At 41.4% G+C, this 21,213-nt stretch overlaps 2 long non-coding RNA genes across 3 annotated transcripts in view; one reads left to right on the top strand and one right to left on the bottom strand.

Annotated features, from left to right (window-relative positions):
- Positions 1-21,213, top strand: part of LOC140070628 (uncharacterized) — a 559,504-nt gene that overhangs the window by 525,116 nt on the left and 13,175 nt on the right. The window lies entirely within an intron of this gene.
- Positions 424-3,453, bottom strand: LOC140068901 (uncharacterized). Its single transcript, XR_011848618.1, has 3 exons — positions 3,386-3,453; positions 1,981-2,137; positions 424-861 (listed from the first exon to the last, which is right to left on the bottom strand). It is a non-coding gene; the product is annotated as an uncharacterized lncRNA (long non-coding RNA).

Genomic DNA, 21,213 nt, shown 5'->3' with positions numbered 1-21,213 from the left:
GTACCATAATGAAGTGGGCCTACAGTCTTGAGTTCATTTAAAAGGTCACTAGTGTTCTGTATGTAGCTAGGAGTACTTCTGACCAGGAGTTTTAGGAGATTTTCCACACAACTTGAGATGCTTTCCGTCAAGGTGCCAATGTCAATAATAAATGGCCTTCCTGAATTGCCATCTTAGTGGATTTTGGGAAACATATAGAAACAGCCTGGCCTGGGATCCTCTGGGATGAGAAGGCTGACCTTGTGTTGGATATCAGTTGAAAACTTCTTGGTCAAATCGATTGGTTGATTCTTGTAGGCCTCTGTGGGGCACTTTCAAGTTTACTATAATGAATGGGGTTGGACAGCTGTCTGTTTGCTTCCTTGATGTAGTCAAACATATGAAACTTGTAGCGTGGCTGGAATATGTAACGAAGCTTACAACTTAGACGTGTTGTGAAGTTTAATAGCAGCTGGTATGACAAGTCATTACCCTAGATCTTTATATGCGTTAGCTAGAATCTAATGTTAACTCTGGTTGGCCTTCAGTTAGTTGATTGATGTTAGGGGGTCGATGACTCTTTTACCTTTTGTTTAGCTCAGGGGAGGTGACTCTGTGCGATCCAGTGAGGAAACTAATTACATGTTATAATTAAACTGTGACACTCGGATATTATAGTGTGGGTTTACTAATGACATGGCATAGCTGTACCGGCAACACAGGACGCTGATTATGCCTCATATATTATTTAGCCTTTTGCTAAATGAGATGGTGACATTTTCAAAAATTACTTTGAGGTTTCTTAATTGTCAGTGGCAAGATGGGAAGATGAGGCAGAGTCCACCGCTAGATACTTCTTTTTTTATCTTCATCTTTCTGGCTCTAAAAGGCGGAAAATAAAAATGTATCAAATGAAGTTGAACACCTAACAATTTGTCAGTGGCAGAAACATGCATAAGAAATTATGGCTAATGTGATCCATTACTGACCACATGTAGGGCAGCGAGACAGAGACGCTTTATCCTCTGACATGGCATTTACGTGCAATTCAAGTTGTGCAACTTGCCTCTACTTTTGCGTGGCTGTGCATAATTTCAGCAGTATTCTTTAAGGTGTAACAGTTGCAGAAGTTGCATTACAATGCAACACATTGGGGCTTATTTACTAACGGTCCCGAGGCCGCATTTTCATCGGGTTTCCTGACTTTTCGGAGATTGTGTCGCATGCAATCGGATTGTGTCGCAGTCGCGCAGGTTTTCACGTGACACAAATCAGGGGGTCGGGCCATCGGACGCTCCGACGGATTCTGACTAAGCGCGGGATTTAAAATTCTAATTTGTGTCGCAAGCCAAGCACTGACATGCACCGGGAAGAAGAAGGTGAACTCCAGTGAACCTGAGCGGCGAGCAACACATGCAGGATATCGGGTGCAGGATCTACGTGGATCGCGGCAGATGTGCACTCCGGCGGACATTCTGGATCGGGGATCGCGACTCGGACGGGTAAGTAAATGTGTCCCATTGTCTACAACAACTTTGTGGTTTTCTTTAAAAGGACTTATTATGTTTGATAGAAAGCCTTCTCAATAATAAGCTGATCACCAAGTTTCCCCCTGCAAGTACTGTTCAGTACTCTATAGCACTACTACAGGGGAAGCTGAGTATTACATAGTATCCATTCAAGTAAATGGGTGGTCTGTGTAGCGCAAAAGATAGGTACTCCAAAGAGAGAGTACCTCTTCAGTAATGGAAAGTCATGTGTGCCAATATTATAGATATTTTCATAAAGAAAGCTACCATTTACATTCACTGAACACTACCTAAGGGTTCAATTGGCCAGCAACGTGTAGAACGCATCACATTCAAAGGCAGAGAAAGAAACAGCCATTCACATACAGGTATAAAGGTACAAAACATTTGTTGCTGCATCAAGAACACAGTTCCCTCTATAAATGGAAGACTCTTGGAACAATGAGGATTTTTCCTAGAGTTTGCCACTCACCAAAATAATTGGGTGAGATGGAGATCAGTAAGTTGAATGATTGAAAGCTGTAAAGATTCTGTGTACAGATAGGAAAATCTTCAAGAAGGTAATCTATCATTGCAGCACTGTCACAGGTGCTCCTGCGACAGGGGCGGACTGGGAATTTAAAATGGCCCTGAAAAAAAAAAAAATATATAAAGTGGCCCCATGATATAGGCAGGACCAATTTTCTGTAGGCATAGGCACGTGTCAACTAACCATAAGCAACAATAAGGCTGGGTTCACATCTCGTTTTTTGCCTACTGCTAATGGACACATTTTTTCACTGAGAAAAAAGGATCAAAACGTGGGCTGCTGTGTCTGTCATGTCCTTTTGGAAAACATGCGAAATGTATACTTTTAACATTGGCGTCTATAGACGATGTATGCATGAAGTGTTACAGCATTTGCATCAATCCATTTTTATGCCCAAATATGGATCTGAAAATGTTATTGTTAAATAAAAGTATATGTTTTAAACGCAACAAAAAACGGAACGCAACACATCGTGTGAACATAGCATTTGGGTGCATCTACACGTTCAGCTTTTCAGATGCAGTTTTTGATGCCCAAAGCAGGAGTGGAGTAAAAGTAGGAGGAAGAGCAGCACCTTTCAATTATTTGTCTCATCCCTTATGATCCATACCTGCTTTTGGCTCCAAAAATGCATCTGAAAAAGAGAACGTGTGCAGAACTTTGAGACTGAGAGAAACAATGTTTTTTTATTTAATCACACCAATATAAAAGTTTTTGGCCTCAATTTACCAGCTCATTACTATGCCTACAATGAAGCGTGTTTGTGGCAGAATCATGATGCGGTAGATTTATTCAGCAGCCTGGCTTCCATGCAACACAAATTTGGGGGTTTGCCATCGGACAATCCAACTGATTCATACTGAGAGTGGGTTTTAACATTCAAATTGTGTTGCAAGCCCAAGCACTTCCATGCACCACTAAAAAGATGGCGAACTCTGTCGGACCTGGGCGGGGAAACAACACATTCAGGATATCGGTCGCACAATCTTAGTGAAACGCGGCACAGTGCATTATCGACGGACAATGCACTTTCGGTGAACTCTAGCGGCAGGATAAGTAAATGTGCCCCAATGACTATAAGCACACAGCCAGGACTCTGAATGTCCTTAAGTGACCAACCAGAGCACTGACTTGAACTTAAAGAGGTATTCCAGGAAAAAGCATATTTCATATATAAATGGGTCCTTAAAATATAAGCTTATATGTTATTTGTTGTGATTTAAATTTTTGCTCCCCTTAGCAGAAAAAGGTTGTGGACACACACTATGATGAATAATTAAAATGCTACTGGTCCTTAAATCAGTCTATTGATTTTCTCCGTGACAGAAGATAGCCACTGGTCACATACGTGTATACACAACACGTCCTGCATCTGCCTTGGCATGTCATGTGATCACGACTAAGTTTGGTTGGTTGCATTTCATCCAGTATGGCCAGTGTTGTGGTAAGATGTCATCTCAGTGAGGTAATGTGCAGTGATGGCACATTACGCATATCATTACTATGGTTACAGGGCATCAAAGTCTGTTAGATCATCACTGGGAGCAGAACATAAGAGGGAGGAGGAGTTACTGAGAACATCATGGGCCTTGTGGTTTCCAGTGGCTGACACCTTGGTGATAACCCTGCATACTATAGAAAGTCAATAACATTTTGTGAATCATAAAATCAAACTATTTAATGACATAGAATTTTCAATCGCGGCAGCTCCGAATCCTCATCGGACATTCCGGATCAGCGGACGCAACAGGACAGGTAAGTAAATGTGCCCCATCGTCTTGGTTTAATATTTTATCCATGCTTGTATTTGATGATAACTTGAAATCTATGTGATACAGTGAACAGCAAAACAAACCAGAAGTTAAAAATATTTAACAGAAATTTTTTTTATACATCCCCACCCCAGAAAGAGTTATAAAGTTAAAAAATAAGGTATTGCCAGGCCAACAATCTTGTTACTGTAAAATTCATCTCATCCAGCAAAAAATAAGCCCTGATTTGTAATTTTCTCAAGAAAAGAGTTGCTAAGTGTGCCTATAAAAAAGAACTAAATTGTCACTTCCTTTAGAGCAAAATTGGCTGTTGCAGGGAGAGGAATATATACAGTACATTGTACAAGACTCAGTCAAGGGTGACCACAGTTCTATGAGGAAAAAGAAACCAGATTTGACCCACCTTCAAAGCCCACGTCCCCACCCAACCTAGAGGGGAAAGTGTATGTTGCTAATTCACAACTTCTTATGGATACACAAGATTGTGGGTACATGTTCATTCTGAACTAGGAACTTGTTGTTTCCTTGCTCCTTTTGATGGAAAACATCAATAGTTTACTCCTTTAAAACTGGCCATACAAATTAATACACTGTGTACTGCAATAATTTAGCTTGTTTCATGGTTAGTCCTCTCTGAGACAAAAGGTGAAATCTGTGCCAGACATTACATTTTAGAGTTATAACATACATTAGTTCTTGCCATGTTATTTCATGCTGCATGAGTACAGCGGCATCTAAAAAAGTTCATTGGAGACATCTGCTCCATAAACTATTTTATGGGAATTTGCCAATCTGATGGTCAACCACTGATAGCAATATGTCAGCAATTTTGTTGGTTGAGTGAATATTCAGTAGAATTCCCCCAAAAGACCACTAATTAATGGAGTATCCCCAGACTATCAGAGGATGTGTAGTTGCTATGATGTGCCTTCACTTTATGATCAATGAGAACTTTGTGACCCCTATTAATACTGAGAAATATGGTGTCATAATTCAGTTCTGCGTTCTTTTCCCAGTTTTCCTGCACAATGCCAGCCCATTCTCCAGCATAGAGGGTGGTTCGTCATATATCTATGTACCACAGCATAAGCCATTATTTCTAGGAGTGATGGTACTCCCACAGGTCAATCAACAACCAGTTCTAAAATAGTGGCATACCCTAGCAATATGCCATTGCTTAATAATGTGGCAATCAATATTTTATCTGTATAGATAATTGTAATATATTTTTGTGAAAGCCATCACTAGAGGTGTTTTCCAACGAATGAAAATCATCACATATCAATAGAACATGAACAATGTACAGCTTTCCGACCAGTGAGAAATTACGTGTGCTGTAAGAGGCTCCTCAATCCTCTATAGTTCAGACTTAAAACATGCAACTGCACACCAACTTGTCTTAGTTAATCAAAACTTAAGGAAGGAGCCACGACTCCGAAACGTTGCAACCGCCATGCGCTTATTTATGGACTTTAAAGGACTGTTTGGGACTTGGTATAAAGTCATGAAGGTGCCAGTACCCATTTGTATGTAATAATGAGATAAACAAGATAAAGATAAGGTTTTGATTGAGACATCCACAGAAGTCAATGGAACGCAGGTCAAATATGCACAAGGCACTAAATTCCATACAAAGCAATTTGGGGAACGTTTGATCATGGGAAGGGTGTCGCGGCATTTGGATTATTAGCAGTCAGACACATATTTATCCCTACGCTGTAAGAAACCTGTATTTAAGAAATGTAATACATCTTAAACATGATAATAAATGTACTGCTATGTCTTTACAGATGATTGGTGACATTTTTGGAAGGTAATACAACATACATTTCCCGGAATGACGATATTGCTTCTATAGGCCTTGCACATGTAGAAAGATCATTTTGCAAACACCACTGGTCTGTTACTGCCACTGGGACCTGGAGGAAAAGTCACAGGGGGCCACCTTCAAAATATTAATATTTATAGCATATTAGCCAGTTTCATTATGTGAGTTTCATGGTAGTTGCACTGTGTGCACTTTCTGGTTGACATTTTTTGCCCCCAATAAACCACTTACTCTGTTTCACTCATGTCCCTCCTCTTCTGCTTTTTCGCATTTGCACCTTTCAATTATTCACTGCATCCCAGTTTCAGAAAATACTATGAAGTAGGGTAAAAGAGAGCATGTCAATCAGTGTCACCCTCTTGCCCTGGACACACATCTTTATACCTTGTCCTTAAATTTGAAGAATCCTCTCATCATACACGTCTGATGTACGATTCTAAATGGCATACTAGCCTTTGGCACCTCAGCTGGTATTTAGGTTGCCATTTTTCTGTATGACAAATGGATTTGAAATCCACAAATAGCGTGTGGATCGGGGCTTATTGGAGCATGTTTATTTACATAGATCATTGCATCTCGGCGCATTAATGTGGCTTGATTACGCTGACATTAATCATGTCCATGGTACAATGAAAGATTCATCATGAGCAGCTAAGGGAGGAGGTTTTGTTGCTTAGCCCTTTCTATCCTCTTACGGCTCATTGGGGTCACAGACACTACAAGGTGCAGTCAGCCCGTTGGCCAATAACCTCACAGTAACCCCGCTGGTAATGCAATCTACTCCTCATCAAAAGCTCGGCTGGACGTCTCAGACCAGGTTTCATTTCTCTGAATGTAATGGCATCCGGCATCTATAATTATGCTATTTTCTCTCTTGTGCTGATTAAATACGATTTACCCAGAGAGCTAAATGATGAATATTTAAGTGAAATCTCTGGCTGAAATAGACCCAATAAATAAACTTATAGCAACTGGATAGCAGATGGAGGCGGTGCACGCCTGAAGTGGGTGACTAAATACATTAACAGGTAGACAGGACGGCATTTGCTGGAGCCTGTAATGTCTCTGGCCCCTTACATCACCTTGTAGTTTTTTAAACGACTCTTATAATAAAGGTGCTGAGCATCTTGTCTTAAAGACATGAACTGAACAGACAGCCAAGGCCTAACACGTTACTTTTATAGAGTCAGAGTTAATTGTACCATGTTGAAATCAATAAGACTGTATAGCATGCAGGGCCATCATGTCTTTAAACTGTCTTTAGCTGGCCATGGATGTAAGAATTTTGCACACGTAATATGTCCATAGCTGATGATCAATGATCAGCATGTCTATTGTACAGAAAATATTGGAGTGTTTTTTTGCCTATTTGTATCCTAATTGATCGACATTGTGTAATTATTATGGTTAACGATAACTCAATGTGAGGTGTACTTAAAGGGCATTTCTTACAAAACTCAATATTAGGTATAAGTAATTAAATTGTGTTCATATGTAATCCATTTGCATTTTAATTTGTGAAAAAGATGAGGAAGCAGATAAGAAACAATATAAGAAATGGACCTATATAGAGGGTGCAGAGGCTGTGGTCACACTCAAGCCCTAAAGCCTAGTGGTGAATTAAGCATGGTGGATTCTCTGTGGAATTTATCATAAGAGTAAATGTCACAAGTACACAAATATGTATGATACACATGTATGATGCAAAAGTACACCAATGTGTATGATGCAAGGATTCCCTTTCTGCCAAGTAAACTGCAGTGTCGGTAATGTAAGAACTGTTACAGTTCCGATGCAGCATTTCGGCCAGAAGACAGGGAGTACTTGCGTGCATATTTCTTTATGATACAAGGTTTCCTGTCTGTGAGATTGGACTAACATACAGGTCTGCTTCCATGCCCTGAATGGATTTGTGTGCTGCCACCCTCGCCCAAGTATTGAGTACAGTCATGTTATGGATGAGTTAATGCAAGTCATACTTATTCTGTTGAAGATTTTTACCATGAATTCAGTATTTTTTATGTATAAGGCACACTGATGTATGCCGGCACCACTATTTCCGCCGCGATGGAGAGGAGGAGGGGTGACCCCTTTCCATTGAAATGCACTGCGTATGGCCCGTAACACGGGGAAAGATAGGACATGTCCTATCACTCTTTGCAGCCATTGCTGGTCTATGGGGGACATATGTACATCTGCAAGCTTGCGGCCGTACATACGTCCCCCTATGGTCATGTAAATGTTGCCTCAGGCAGGAAATCCACAGCACAATCCACAACAGAATCTGCATGTAACATTTGGGTTTAAGATTTACACCAGATTTCCAACAACATGAGAAACCCATTTTTGGAGATTACATGTGCTGGATAGGGGTTCCTGTAAACAACTTATTATAACAGACCAGGAGTTAGTTTTTCCTTTAGTGGCTTTTCATTGAACCCAAGGAATTATTGGCATTTTATTTTATTTTTTAGCTTTTCAGCATACCAGTTATTGAAGAAAAATGCAGAATAATAGTTGTTCAATAAAACATTCCTACAATTATGGGTTAACCTTCTTATTTTGACACATTCCCAGTGAAGGCTGCCAGGGCAAGACATAATATATTCTTTGTTTAGCTGGGACTTGTAGTTCTTACAATACCTGTGAGCAATGTCACAACAACAGCTTCTTTTTAAGCAGCACAGATGCTGCTTTTCATTAATGGTTTTAGGTGGAAAGATGAAGGACAGATATGATTATTAAAAGTGTTACATTTTCCTTCCATCCTAATGCCTTACTCATATTCCAAGGCCCTTTTAATACATATTTTGAATAAACAGGCTTTGAATTGTTGTGCGACAGTAACTTCAGTCCATTCATTTTCTTGCCCTGTGATCAGTGTCAGTTAACCTTAGCTTCTGGATGATGTGTCTGCTGTTTTCATACCATTGTCTCCCTGCACCTTCCTCTACCAGGAATCTCATCCCTCTTCTCATGGCCTCTATCAAAGTCTCAAGCTCTAATTCTCCCTCCGGCATTCCACCCCTGCTGATTGCTGGGCTCTAAATTTAGGTCACCCAAGGCAATTAGAAGAGAGAGCTGCTGTTTGTGAAAAGGTATTCAGCAGGCATGGAGCCCAGTTTCCAAATGAGTTATCAGGTGATATGATGTTTGGCTGCAGCCAGTGTGATTGACAAGGTGCTTCTGTGTTCAGAGATACATTATTTAAACCTGGTGAGTTATAAGAGATCTTCCGCACTAATTACTTAGAAGGCTGTATTAATCACAAGACACTTTAATACCCGATCAATACTTGCATCTGTCAGCGACCTTGTAAATCACCTCCAGTTTCACTCTGCGTTATGATATAAGCCACCTCTAGAAGACAGAGTACTGTAGGTACAGTAGTAACTAGCAGGTTTCTTCATGCCATCACTTTAATTTGCAGAGAAGACTGCAAATTGCATATTGGTGATGGCATAAAGTGACACGTACCATAGGGCTGTTTTCATGAATGAAACAGACTATCTATTGGGAGACACCATTGAATCACTGAATTCAAGGTTTTACATTTAGTTTGACATTTAGTATCATGCCGCGTTTATATAAAAGCCAGCCCCATACCATGCAGTCTGACTTTACAAACGTTTGTAATATAATGGATTGGTCCAAATAGTTCACTAAGTTCATGCATGGTACTCAATTAGGATGCCACCAGTCATTTACAATTGACAATTTATGTTCTTTCCTTGGAATGCATTCACACATAGGGGGGCATTTATTATCACCTTTTAACCTGAAAATAGGTGGAAATTTTTTTCCCTGCTGCGCCTCTTGCTCTTTCGGCTCATTTATGGGTTCAAAATTGTGGTGCTGCTTGTGAATCTTCTCTTTTCTGGGGCTTCTATTTTTATGATTCGTCTTGTATCGCAAAATTAAAGCAGCTGAAAGCTTGTCTGCGGAGTTCAATTTCACCTTCTTGAATGTGGAGTTAGTTCTTAACCTTTTGGTTCGTGCGACAAATCATTGATCCCTTGCGCAACAAACTTACATCCCAAAATATAACATGTTTCAAGGGTTGGCCCCAGGCTTCAGTGGGCCCCTGGGCAACAGAGCCTCAATGGGCCCCTTTGCAGTGAACTTGTGTGGCAGCATTAAAAATTCAGAAACTAAAACAGTCTCCTTTTTCCTAAAATATTCCCTAGTTTATCATACCAACCAGCCCCCCTCATGGTTATTTTATATAAGTCCCCCTCAGACCGTATGGATTCATTAAATACAGTCCCCCTCACCCGCCATGGATTCCTTATGTACAGCCTTATGTGGGCCCGGCACTTGCCCAGTTATGCCTAGTGCTGGTGCTGGTCCAACGCACGCCACCCTGCGCCCAAATTGATAAATGCCCCCCATAGCATCCCAAAGTCATCACTGATGCATGAAGGCCCTTCCTTTCCAACAAAAAGCAGTGCTGTACTATTGTCATAATTACATCATTTATAATGTACAGGGTTTCATTCCCGCACTGCAGTTAGTCCATGAAATCTGGCTAGTGTATGGTCCATGAGTATGGTCAAGATCTACTTGGTTTATAGTGTCAGGCTAAGAATTTACTATTATTTAGTTTCACTTGCTACATTGGCAAGATATCAGGCAGGCAGGATGTATCGTTCAGCTTTAATTGTTTATCGCTTGTAGTTGTAATTTTAAGAGTAATTTATTAAGTAAAGATTGTAAATGAATGTGGCCACCATATGTGTTGTGCTGGTGAGGCTCTATACACACACCCTAGTTACATCCTTGTGGAATCCATTTTTCATGAATCCTTGTAAACTATAGTCTTGCGGGGACAAGATGTCCAGTGCTCGGGGCTGCTAATTATGCACGTCCTCACCACCTCCTTTTCTCATTCTCCCAGCATGGGAGAGAGAGGTGCGAAAGGCGTGCATAATTAGCAGCCCAAAGTCCCGGCGTGTCAACATTAAAGAAGAACACTGCCGGGACCACTAGTTTGTTTTTTGGTATACTTACTGGTAGTTTTCCTTTAAAGGTATTTCTAAGGTTGTAAAAGATTTTCGGGCATGGGCCGCAATGCATTTATAGTGACCATTCCTGTACATAGCCCCCCCTCAAATGAGCTTCTGCCAAAACCAATTGAAAATGCAGAAGAAATCCCCACCTATTCTATCCAGTGACTGCAGGTGACACGTGTCCTCTGACTGTAGTTATTCTCTATCATCTCCATGAGGCCCAGCATCACCATGTCTCCTTTTCAGCCACATGTCCTCCCTGTAGAGGTTACCACACAGACATTGTATGTTCTACATTGTTCCTACATCTTGGTCCCCTAACAGTGTTATCCTGCTGGTACCTCTAACACTCCCCAAAATCCACAATTTATGTGGCAATGTACATTATACTGTCCTGATTACCACCACCGCCACCCCCCTCCAACACCCCCCAACCACACACACACACACAAACACACAAATCACCCCCTAAGAATAACAAACATACACTACTCATTCTGGTTATACACAGTATATTCTCCCCATTGTGGCCCGACAATTACTGCCCCTCTATAATAGATTGGCACCCCCCAGGGGTGTTGCTAGGGTCGCAGAAGATCCGGGGCACGGGCCCCAATGCATATGTACCAAATTTTCAGTAGTATTCACTCATGTACATCACCTACTTCACATGTGGTTGTGCCAATAACATATACAGCTACAGAAAACACAGAAGAAATCCCTACCTTTTACATCTACCACAAGGTGACGTGTCCTGTGACATGAAGTTTCTCTCTATCTTCTCCATTACGCCCGGCATCACCAGGTCTCCTCTTCAGCCACGTGTCCTCCCTGTGAAGTTCACCACACAGACATCTTATGTTCTTTATTGTCCTAACATCTTGGTCCCCAAACAGTGTTATCCTGCTGCTACCCCTAACACTTTCTCTCCTTCACTATAACTCTCCTTCACTTTCTCTCCCCTTTCGCACAGACATGTATGATTTGTCTGGGCCAGGACTGCTGGTGGGGGACGAGTGCTCCTCACTCCTTCCCTGTCCATAAGAAGAGGTGGAGACAGGCCTTTGTTACTGGAAAGATTTGTTTTCCAGCGGCGGCATGATGACACAAAAGTGTCCTCACCATGCTGGACAATGCTATTGCCACCAGTAATGTCCCCCTCAGCCCCCTGTAATGTCCCCCACAGACCCCCAGTTTCCTCCACAGCCCCAACTAAACAGTTCCCCTCAGCCACAAGTAAAGCCCCCGGCCCCAAATAAGGTGCCCCACAGCTCCCATGCCCCTGCAGCCCCTTGTAATGTTCCCCGCAGCCCCTTGTAATGTTCCCCTCAGCCCCCTGCACTGTCCCCCGCAGCCCCCTGCAATGTCCCCCACAGCCCCCTCTAAAAAGTTCCCCCCAGCCATAAGTAATGTCCTCCTAAGTCCCCCATGTCCTCATAGCCCTCCTTTAATGTCCCCAGCCACAAGTAATATCCTCCACAGCTTCCTCCCTATGTCCTCATAGCCCCCTGTAATGCCCCCAGCTTCAAGTAATTTACCCTACAGCCCCCCCCCCCATAAAAAAAAATCCCTGTAATGACATCTGCAGCCCCCATGTCCTCATAGGCTCCAGTAATGGTCACCACAGTCTCCTCAATGTGAACTCCCCCTCCACTGTACCATTAAAAACAAACAAACATACTCACCCAAGTCTTCTCTCTCTCTCTTCCATCTGTCTTCTCGCAGCACTGAGGGGCGGTGACGTCATCACCCGGCGTCTCCTGCTCCCGGCAGCTTTAGTGAGCTGCTTGAAGCAGGAGATGCTGTGAGATCGCGTCTCCTGCTCCCTGTAGTGGAGAACGGAGCCGGCGGCTTTGTTCTCCACTACAGTGCTGAGGAAATGTGCCTGGACACCGGGACATTCGGGGCACGGGCCAAAAGATCCGGGGCTCGGGCCCCGGATCTTTTGACCTAGCGACGCCCCTGGCACCCCCTATCTTACATTACAACCCCCTCATTGTGCCACTCACCTAATAATGTTCCCTAAACGTGGCCTAACATGTAATAATGTACTTACTACCTGTGGCCTCTGGTAATGCCCCTTCAATGTGGCCACATTGTATTCATGCACAGTGAAAGGAGCCACCTAATAATACCCACACCAAATTATGTTCCTAATTTTATAGATGCTATAGTAAAAGTTAAAATTTAATCTCAAATTATGCTGTAAATTGTTCATAATTGTTTTATGAGATTATACATATTTACCATGAGCTAATATTAATGTCCCCCACAGACCCCAGTAAGCAATATCCCCCTCAGTCCCCAATATATAATGTCTCTTACAGCCCCCCCCCCCCCCACAGCCCACAGTAATGTCCCCCACAGTCTCCAGTATATAATTTCTTCACAGCCACCCAAGCAACTAATGTCTCCCACAAGAAATTGATTTCCCCCAAAGCCCCCCAGAAATTCATGTCTTCTTCTGCCCCCTCAACAATGAGTGTCCCCCACAGGTACCCCCACAATTGATGTCCCCCAAAGCCCTCCAACAATGTGCCAACCCCCTACACTGTTAATTAAAAAAAAACAATATTTACCCACCTTTCTTCCTGCTTCTCCTCTTCTTGGTGGTGTGTGGGAGACGCAGTGACGTCATTATACCCTGTCTCCGGCTCTCAGCTGCTAAAAGCAGGAGATGCGCTATAATGATGTCACCATGTCTCCTGCTCTCTGTAGTGAAGGACGGAGTTGATGTCTATGCTATTTGCTACTACTCACCAGAGAGGACGCAGATAAGGGTGAGAGAAAGGTGAGCTGCCCTATGTGTCCTGGGCACAGACCAAAAGATCCGGGAACGGTCCCCGCATATTTTGGCATAGCGACGTCTCTGGTGCTGATAGTGTAATATTTAGATGAATGTGATGTAATAATGTGATATATATGATACATAATATAAGGTTATTTAACCACAGTTGGTTAACCCAACTCAATTTGCACTTAGTATAATGGTGGATGCTGCACCCGGGATTCCTTCACCAGGCTCTCTACTGTTACTTAAACAGAATATAACATTTTGGCTCTGAAATGGATCCTTCCCCAGTTCATACAAATCTTGTGCCTTGCACCAGTGGCCATAAAGTCACAATTGTGTAAATTTTAGTGTGGAAAAATTGACCTCTAACTTATCGGGCACCTTTACAGATCTTATCCAGCATCAGTGCGTCAACTTTTGGCTACATGCACACAAGCGTATTTTCCGGCTGTGTGGTAGCCGTACCACTTTTTTTCACGACTAGCACATGGCCCCATTGTTTTCAATGGAAAATACAGTCATCTATTTGATTGATCACATTTCTGACTGAACTGTAATTCAGCCAGACAGCCTTGCCAAAAATGATAGGACACTTCCTATACTTGGGCAGATTTGCAGTGTGTCCTCTTGTCGTTCAATAGATGTCTTCTCCACCAGGCAGTGTGCTGTACCCGGGTTCTGACCCCATGTGAATGTAGCTTTACAAATACAGTACTGGATAAATGGATACAAATCTATCTATAGTTTTTTCTGTCCATATATTTCTATGTCCTAGACATAGTAAATAGCTTGGGATACGTCCCTATCTTTCAATTCTTTTTATTCTGTGTATAGTTCCATTCATTTCCCCAGAAGCTATTTTTATGTGTCGCTTCTTTTTTATATCATTTTATTTGTGGCCCCTGTCATTCCATTGGGGCAAAGGGGTAAAGAGAGCTGACACTGAGATCAGCAGTGTGCTGTATCTGGAATCTATCTTCCAGGATAAAGAAGAATAAGAATTCATGGCAGAACAGCCGCTGCTGACATACTCCCAAAGACATATTGCAGGTAGTGTTATTTATTGTGGCACAGAGTTCAGGGAAGTGCTAGCTGGGAGCACCCTGAGAGATCCTAAAAAGCCCATCGCCTATCAGGTGAGGCAGATTTATGAGCACTTCTGGCAGAGGGGTCAGACTGCTCAGCACAAGCAAAGATTTTAAGCCTGGCTTCTATCTATCTATTCATTGCTGCCTGATTGCAGCAGACCATGATCTCACATAGGAACCCTTTCCACTAAATTGCTCAGATAAGCAGCTTCATATAGAGAGCATATAGGGAAAGAAGATGATGATGTTTAATAATAACACTCCCCATAGCACCAATGTCTGTCACAGCCTTGAGAACTATTAGAATTATTTTGTATAAAGTGTGCTGAAAGATTGATATGAGAGTTATTATATTAATATCTAAATAAAGGACTGTTCAATTTCTTACACAGATTTGCTGGTCAGATTTTTTGAGGCATAAAGCCTTAGCAGTTATTACCAGTGGACATTGTATTCTGCAATTTTAAATTATTACATGGTGCTTGGTTATGACTTTTGGCCTCTATTGGCTCCTGGACAATGTTATGCCTATGTACTGGACCGCCCTACCGAACTTTATACTTATCTTTCTTCAGCTGGAGACCAGCTAAAGGTTGTAACTTGGACAAGTATGCAGAAGTTAGCAATGTTTTTGGCCATATGCATACAGGGCTCAAGTAAGAGGCTTCTTCTACATAGTTGTTAACAAAGGTGAAAATACATGGCTCAAACACGAAACACAATGATATATTTCTCAACTTTACATGTCATACTAAACAAAAGAAGAACAAGGAAAATAAGGAAATGGCAGATTAAGCTATGGGATTTTTATTTTATTGTTATTGGATTTTATGTATTTACAGTTCCTATAACCATTGACCCAGTATGGAGAGGGCTGAAACCTTTACATACAGGGTGGTTGTCTGCTATTTTATACAGTAGACATCTTCTAGCAAACCAAAACTTGGCACTGAAATGGATGTCTTTAGGGGTGCTGATCAGTTGCTATGACAGATCAGAGCCTCTTAGAGGCACAACTGTGCCTTTTTTTAATTTGGTTTGCTTACTAAAAATTGTTTCCTCCATTTTTCATAACATAAGGGGTTAGTTAATATTTGATACTGTTCATGAAATTTTTTCTTTTACTTTTATTTGGGGTTAATGTTACAAAGAGTGAAAAAAATCATGACTTACTGAACTTTTTTATTTTTAAATTTAAAATTAACATCAGAAATAATTTATAGACTATACTTAATTGGATATCAATATATGTTTTTTAAAATTACTGTATGTACTTGAGTATAAGCCAAGTATAAGCCCAGTGAGTATATAAAAAATAAAGTTAGTACTTACCTCTGTTGCTCTTCACAGCTCTCTCGGGGATCCTGTGTAGCAGCGTTGGTAGAGATGGGCCATTCACTCTGCACGTGCATACACTATGAAGCAGCGGTGTGGCCACCTGATGACATCTTAGTGTGTGCATGGGAAGAGCGCACAGACCTGTCTCTACCCATGCTGTTACAAAGGAACCAGAAGAGGGGAGAGGAGCTGCCTGGAATGCTGCAGGGCATTTCATTACTGGGGGAGGCTACTAAACATTTAAATAGAGGGAGAGGCATCTGAACATTTCATTAGTGAGGGTAGGTTGCTAGGCATGGCATTAGTCAGGGGAGGCTGCTAAGAATTTCATAAGTGAGGGAAGGCTGCTAGGCTTGTCATTAGTGCAGGGAGTCTGCTGGGTATTTCATTAGTGAGTGGAGACTACTTGGCATTTCATTAGTGAGGGGAGGCTGCTGGGTATTTCATCAGGGAGGGGATGGCTGCAGGCCTTTTATTAGTGGGGGAGGCTGCTGGGTATGTCATTAGTAAGGGTAGGCTGCTGGGAATTTCATTTGTGAGGGGAGGCTGCTGCTGGGAATTTCATTATTAGGGAGGCTGCTGGGTATTTCATTAGTGAGGGGAGGCTGTGACCAATGCATTTCCCACATTAGGCTTTGACTTGAATCAGTACGTTTTCCCTTTTTTGTGACAAAATTATGTGCTTTGGCTTATATTTAGGTCGGTTTATACTTCAGTATATATGGTATGTATGTTTTCTTTGGTTAAATTATATGTCCCTCACGAGGTTATAAAAGGCCCCTGGGGCACATTTGCACATTATGCATTTAACAAAAAAAATTCTATTCTAACTGGGGCATTTATATGAGCATACCAGAAAGCATAATTGTAAGTACCAAATTGGCATCAAATTAGGGCCAAAATGCACTCAAGGGAAAAATGGAAGAAATAATGACATGTGGCTCTCCCTGAATAAATTTATTGCTATCATAATTGTTTTCAGTTTTAAATACAAATGTATGAATAAATGAATGAACATGCAATAAAATGTGTATACAGATATATGTATATAATTTTTGGATGTTCTTTCTGTCTGGGACAGAGTAGTTGTTAGAACATTTGTACACTTGTCTGTGACTTCCTTAAACCTCTGAGGGTATTCTAAGTCATGATTCCCTTGTTCAGCTGCCTATGCCTTTCCTGAGGATGGCTAATCCCTCAGCGTGACCAGTGGAAGCTGCAGTATTGATTTCTGTGTCTCTCTAAACCTTCGTTGCTTTAGTTTCTTGTTAGACATCTGAAGGAATATCCACTGGGCTCTGAAGCAATTGGAGTGCAGAGCTCAATGGGCAGTTCTTAAGAGATGTTTCCGTGAGGTTACCGGTCAAAGCCAAGTGAAGGGATTAGGAGTAAAGGAAAGAATAGATTCAGAGTACGGTGATCTCTTGAAGGGCTCAGACTTGCTTGGCATCTTTGTCTTGGCCTTCTACTTCTAATGAAAGAGCACCTTTCTTTTTCCAAAGAATGAGTGGTCTACTTGAGAACCTGCCAACAACATTGGGGAAAATGCTGATTAGTTTGTGTTTAGATTGTACAGGCTATATCTGAGAAGAGGCCTCAGAAAGGACTATATTTTCTCTTAAGCCAATTGTAATTAAGAAACAAGTTCTATTCATGGAGAGAGGCCTCAAGACCTTTGTGTTTGTATATAAAATATCTTCACAGATGGAGGCAATCTGCCCCATCACCATCTGTAAACATCACACCATAACACAATGCCAGTCACCGAATGGAGTGCTCTGCCTGCGAGCCATGATTCAGTAACATAGCAGAAGTTAGGACATTTTCACATGTACATATACATTAGTTAATTCACCCAAATGTAAAATGTTTTTAGTTATAAAGACAAAACATGTTTTTGGATATATGTTAAGGTTTTCCGTGACTGGGTTCATATCTTGTTCTTGGCACAAGTTTACAAGAGTATACATTGGGAAAGCACCTGTCTATAGTAAATCACACGTAGCCAGAAACACTATATAACAACAGACTGCACTTTTCAATCCTGCTCCCTCCAGCCAGAGAACTAAGTATACGTTCATTGGAGGCCATAATAGCCTATGGAGGATGGATGCAACTGTAGCTACCTTCAACCTCTGCTGAGTGTACACTGAAGGTGTTTCGACAGTGATGTGACTGTCCATATGAGGATATGTACATCACTCGAGAGACACCCTTAGCATCAACAGAAGCAAATCACTGCCTGCTCCCAATGTTCACTCCTTCTCCCACTTTCTGTGGAGAGGACCTCAAAGGAACAGCTGATAAGAAAGTAAGGGTAGAAGAAAGCACATTGCTCTGATAAAATAAAATGTTTCTAATAGTCAACTGAACAAACTTTGTTGAAACATCAGTGACCACTTAAAAGTGACAACTTACTTTTCATGGTCAGGAGAGGAGCTGTTTTTGTGTGTGGTATTGCAACAAAGCTGAGTTGCAATAGCACCGAACAGGTGTGGACTATATTTGGAAGAAAGCAGCCATGTTTTTCAAACTCCGGACAACCCCTTTAAGGATTTTGATTTACTCTAGGGATTACTATGCAGGAATACAGAATTCTACAATACAATTACTGTGCCCTAGAAGTTAACAATAGGCACATTGGGGCACATTTACTTACCCGGTCCCGAGGAGTTCCCGAAAGTGCATTGTCTGGCGCATATGTGTGCCGTGATTCAATAAGATTGTGCGCCCTGAATGTGTCGCTTCCCCGATCAGGCCCGATAAGTGCATGTCTTGCGACACAATTTTTAAATTGAATCCCGCAGTTTGTTTGAATCTGTCGGATGGTCGGACGGCCTGCCCCCGATTTGTGTCGCATGAAAGCCGGCGAGTGAGGCCAAATTCGATTACGTGCAACACAATCGCCTGCTAAATACCTGTCCCAGCAGCGCTATCCCTGAAAACATCGGAAAACCTGACGGAAATGCAATCCGCAGACCCTTAGTAACTAAGCCCCATTCTCTTTGATTTATGTGGCGCCCCTCCCCATATCTGTAACTGCCAGTTACATGAAGTATTATGTATACGCTTTGAGGTTATCACAGTGGGTGATGTTTAGGGCTGCAGTATCATAGACCATGAATACCTGCAGAGTGAAGATTAAAAGCATACTAACAATCTCTGTGTCACTAAGCAGGAAATAGCAGATGCTTCTCCATCTGTCTGCGATGAGATGGATGATAGAGTATGAAAATGCTCATATTTTGCAGTGTTGCTAAAAGAAGGGATTATGTGTTGTTTGTATCCAGGGAATATAATCCTGTACTGAGAAGACCTGTGGTGTCTGGCTACCCTTACCATCGGGCAACAGATATACTTTAGTCATCGCTCAAAATAGGTTTTCCCCGAGAAAATAACTTCATTTTATTCGACTCTGTTTGATTATCCTGTTACAAATTTACATTTGGGAAGCTAATCACTTCTCTAGCCCTCTTCTCTTTCATCTCAAGGTAGGGGATTCACATAGGACAAATTGGTGACCTATTCCACTTGCATGATTTTTGTACTTGCAGCCCTGGGGGGTGGAAATCCTCTGTTATCTGAAAAGCTGATTCTTCCTACTATGGAACATTGTTGTATTTTACATTTTAATTTCAACTGAATGGACAATAAAAATATTTGTTACAGGTGGGTCAGTGAGAAGTCCTTCGTAAACCACAGAAAACATGTACTTTATAAAATCTTATCTGAAATGGCAGTAATAAGCACTTACATATCCAGATAGGGCAGTTTTTCTATTAATACGTAGCTTAGGGCTGTATTCATACTACACGTGCTGTCTGCACATCCACGGCAGAGTAGAACCGGCTATGGATGTCTGGCTGAATTAACACTTCTTCTATTCTGTTTATTGGTCTTACATAGTTTCTTATACAATTGGACACATTTACCAATCATTTTTTGCAAACTGTAAATCTATTTTTGTGACCTTTTGCAGCACAAATGAGGCAACTATAAACCAGGCAAAAATGTATGTAAAAAAACATTCAGCAAGCATACTTTGGCAGTTGTTTCACTGTGTTTCTGTAGATATTCATATCAACTTGTTTTTTACATCTTTTATCCATATCAACATTCCACTTTTATTTTTATAATACAGTGCAGATTTTTGCCCTTTCATTGTGTGTTGGCCTGTTAAAGAGCTTATTTTTTCTTGCAATTGATGTCAGACAGGAGGCCAAAATAATGGATTGCTATCTGTTTGACATAAGTTCACCAATTGATTTTCATCCATTTGTTATACATCCAGCGAGATATTGAAGCTGAACCATACTCCTAAACCTTTATGAGCAGTATTTTTCTTGTAAGCTCAGTTATTTGTGGTTTACATTTCTTTTTGGAGCATAAATTGTCCAACATCTTACTATGATTATTAATAATAAAGGGTTTTTCTGGGTCCTGGTTTGGGTCGCAGATGACTGAGCCCTTAGGGAGGAAGCAGTATTGCCTATTGTTGCCGCTGGCAAGTCTGCATTGTGCAGCACATACCGATTGCATGTGTGTCTAAGACCTGTCTGCACCGCTCTGTATACTGTAGAGGACCCGGGTGGCGTGTGATGACATCCCTGCACAGAGGAGCCACAAGGTGGGAGAAGAGAAGGCGGCATGAGAACAGGGGGCCAGGTGATTATTAACTTTATTTTTTTATAATTTTATTGATTTTATTATTTTATTAATTGCCACTCATTCACAGGGGATTGTATAAAATTATTGGGGAGAGGGTGCATTATATTAGTTAAGCCCCTGATTTTGCTGTATATAAATACACTGTGGGGGATGGTCACTGCATATAAACTGTGGGGGCTGCATTTACACTGTGGTGGCTACATAAGCACAATGGTGGGGCTGCATATAACTAGACTTAGGGGCTGTATATACACTGAGGGGTGTGGGCTGCATAAAAATAGGCTTGGGTTGGGCTTTATATTCACTAGGGGGTGGGAGCTGTATATAAATAGACTGTGGAGATCTGTATATACACTGTAGGGTTGGGGCTGTATAAAACCTGGAAAGGATGCTTTCATATAAATAGACTATGGGGGGCTGTATATAGACTGTGAGGGGGGATATATATAGACTGTGTATATACTATTGAGGCTGCAGTCACATAATGCATTTCTATTGTGTTTTGAAACGCATTGGGAAAAAAATCATAATTAAATATGTATTATATTAGTAGGAACATGTGTTTTACATTGTTTATTCTTATAATTAATGTTTAAAGACAAAACCCGTGCTATTACTTATATAAATAACTTATACTTATGCAACTGTGATTTGTATTGCCTTGTGTGTTTACACCTGG

Source organism: Engystomops pustulosus, chromosome 7 (genome assembly GCF_040894005.1).
Source record: "Engystomops pustulosus chromosome 7, aEngPut4.maternal, whole genome shotgun sequence".
Taxonomy (NCBI): domain Eukaryota; kingdom Metazoa; phylum Chordata; class Amphibia; order Anura; family Leptodactylidae; genus Engystomops; species Engystomops pustulosus.
This window is presented reverse-complemented; position numbering and strand designations above follow the sequence as displayed.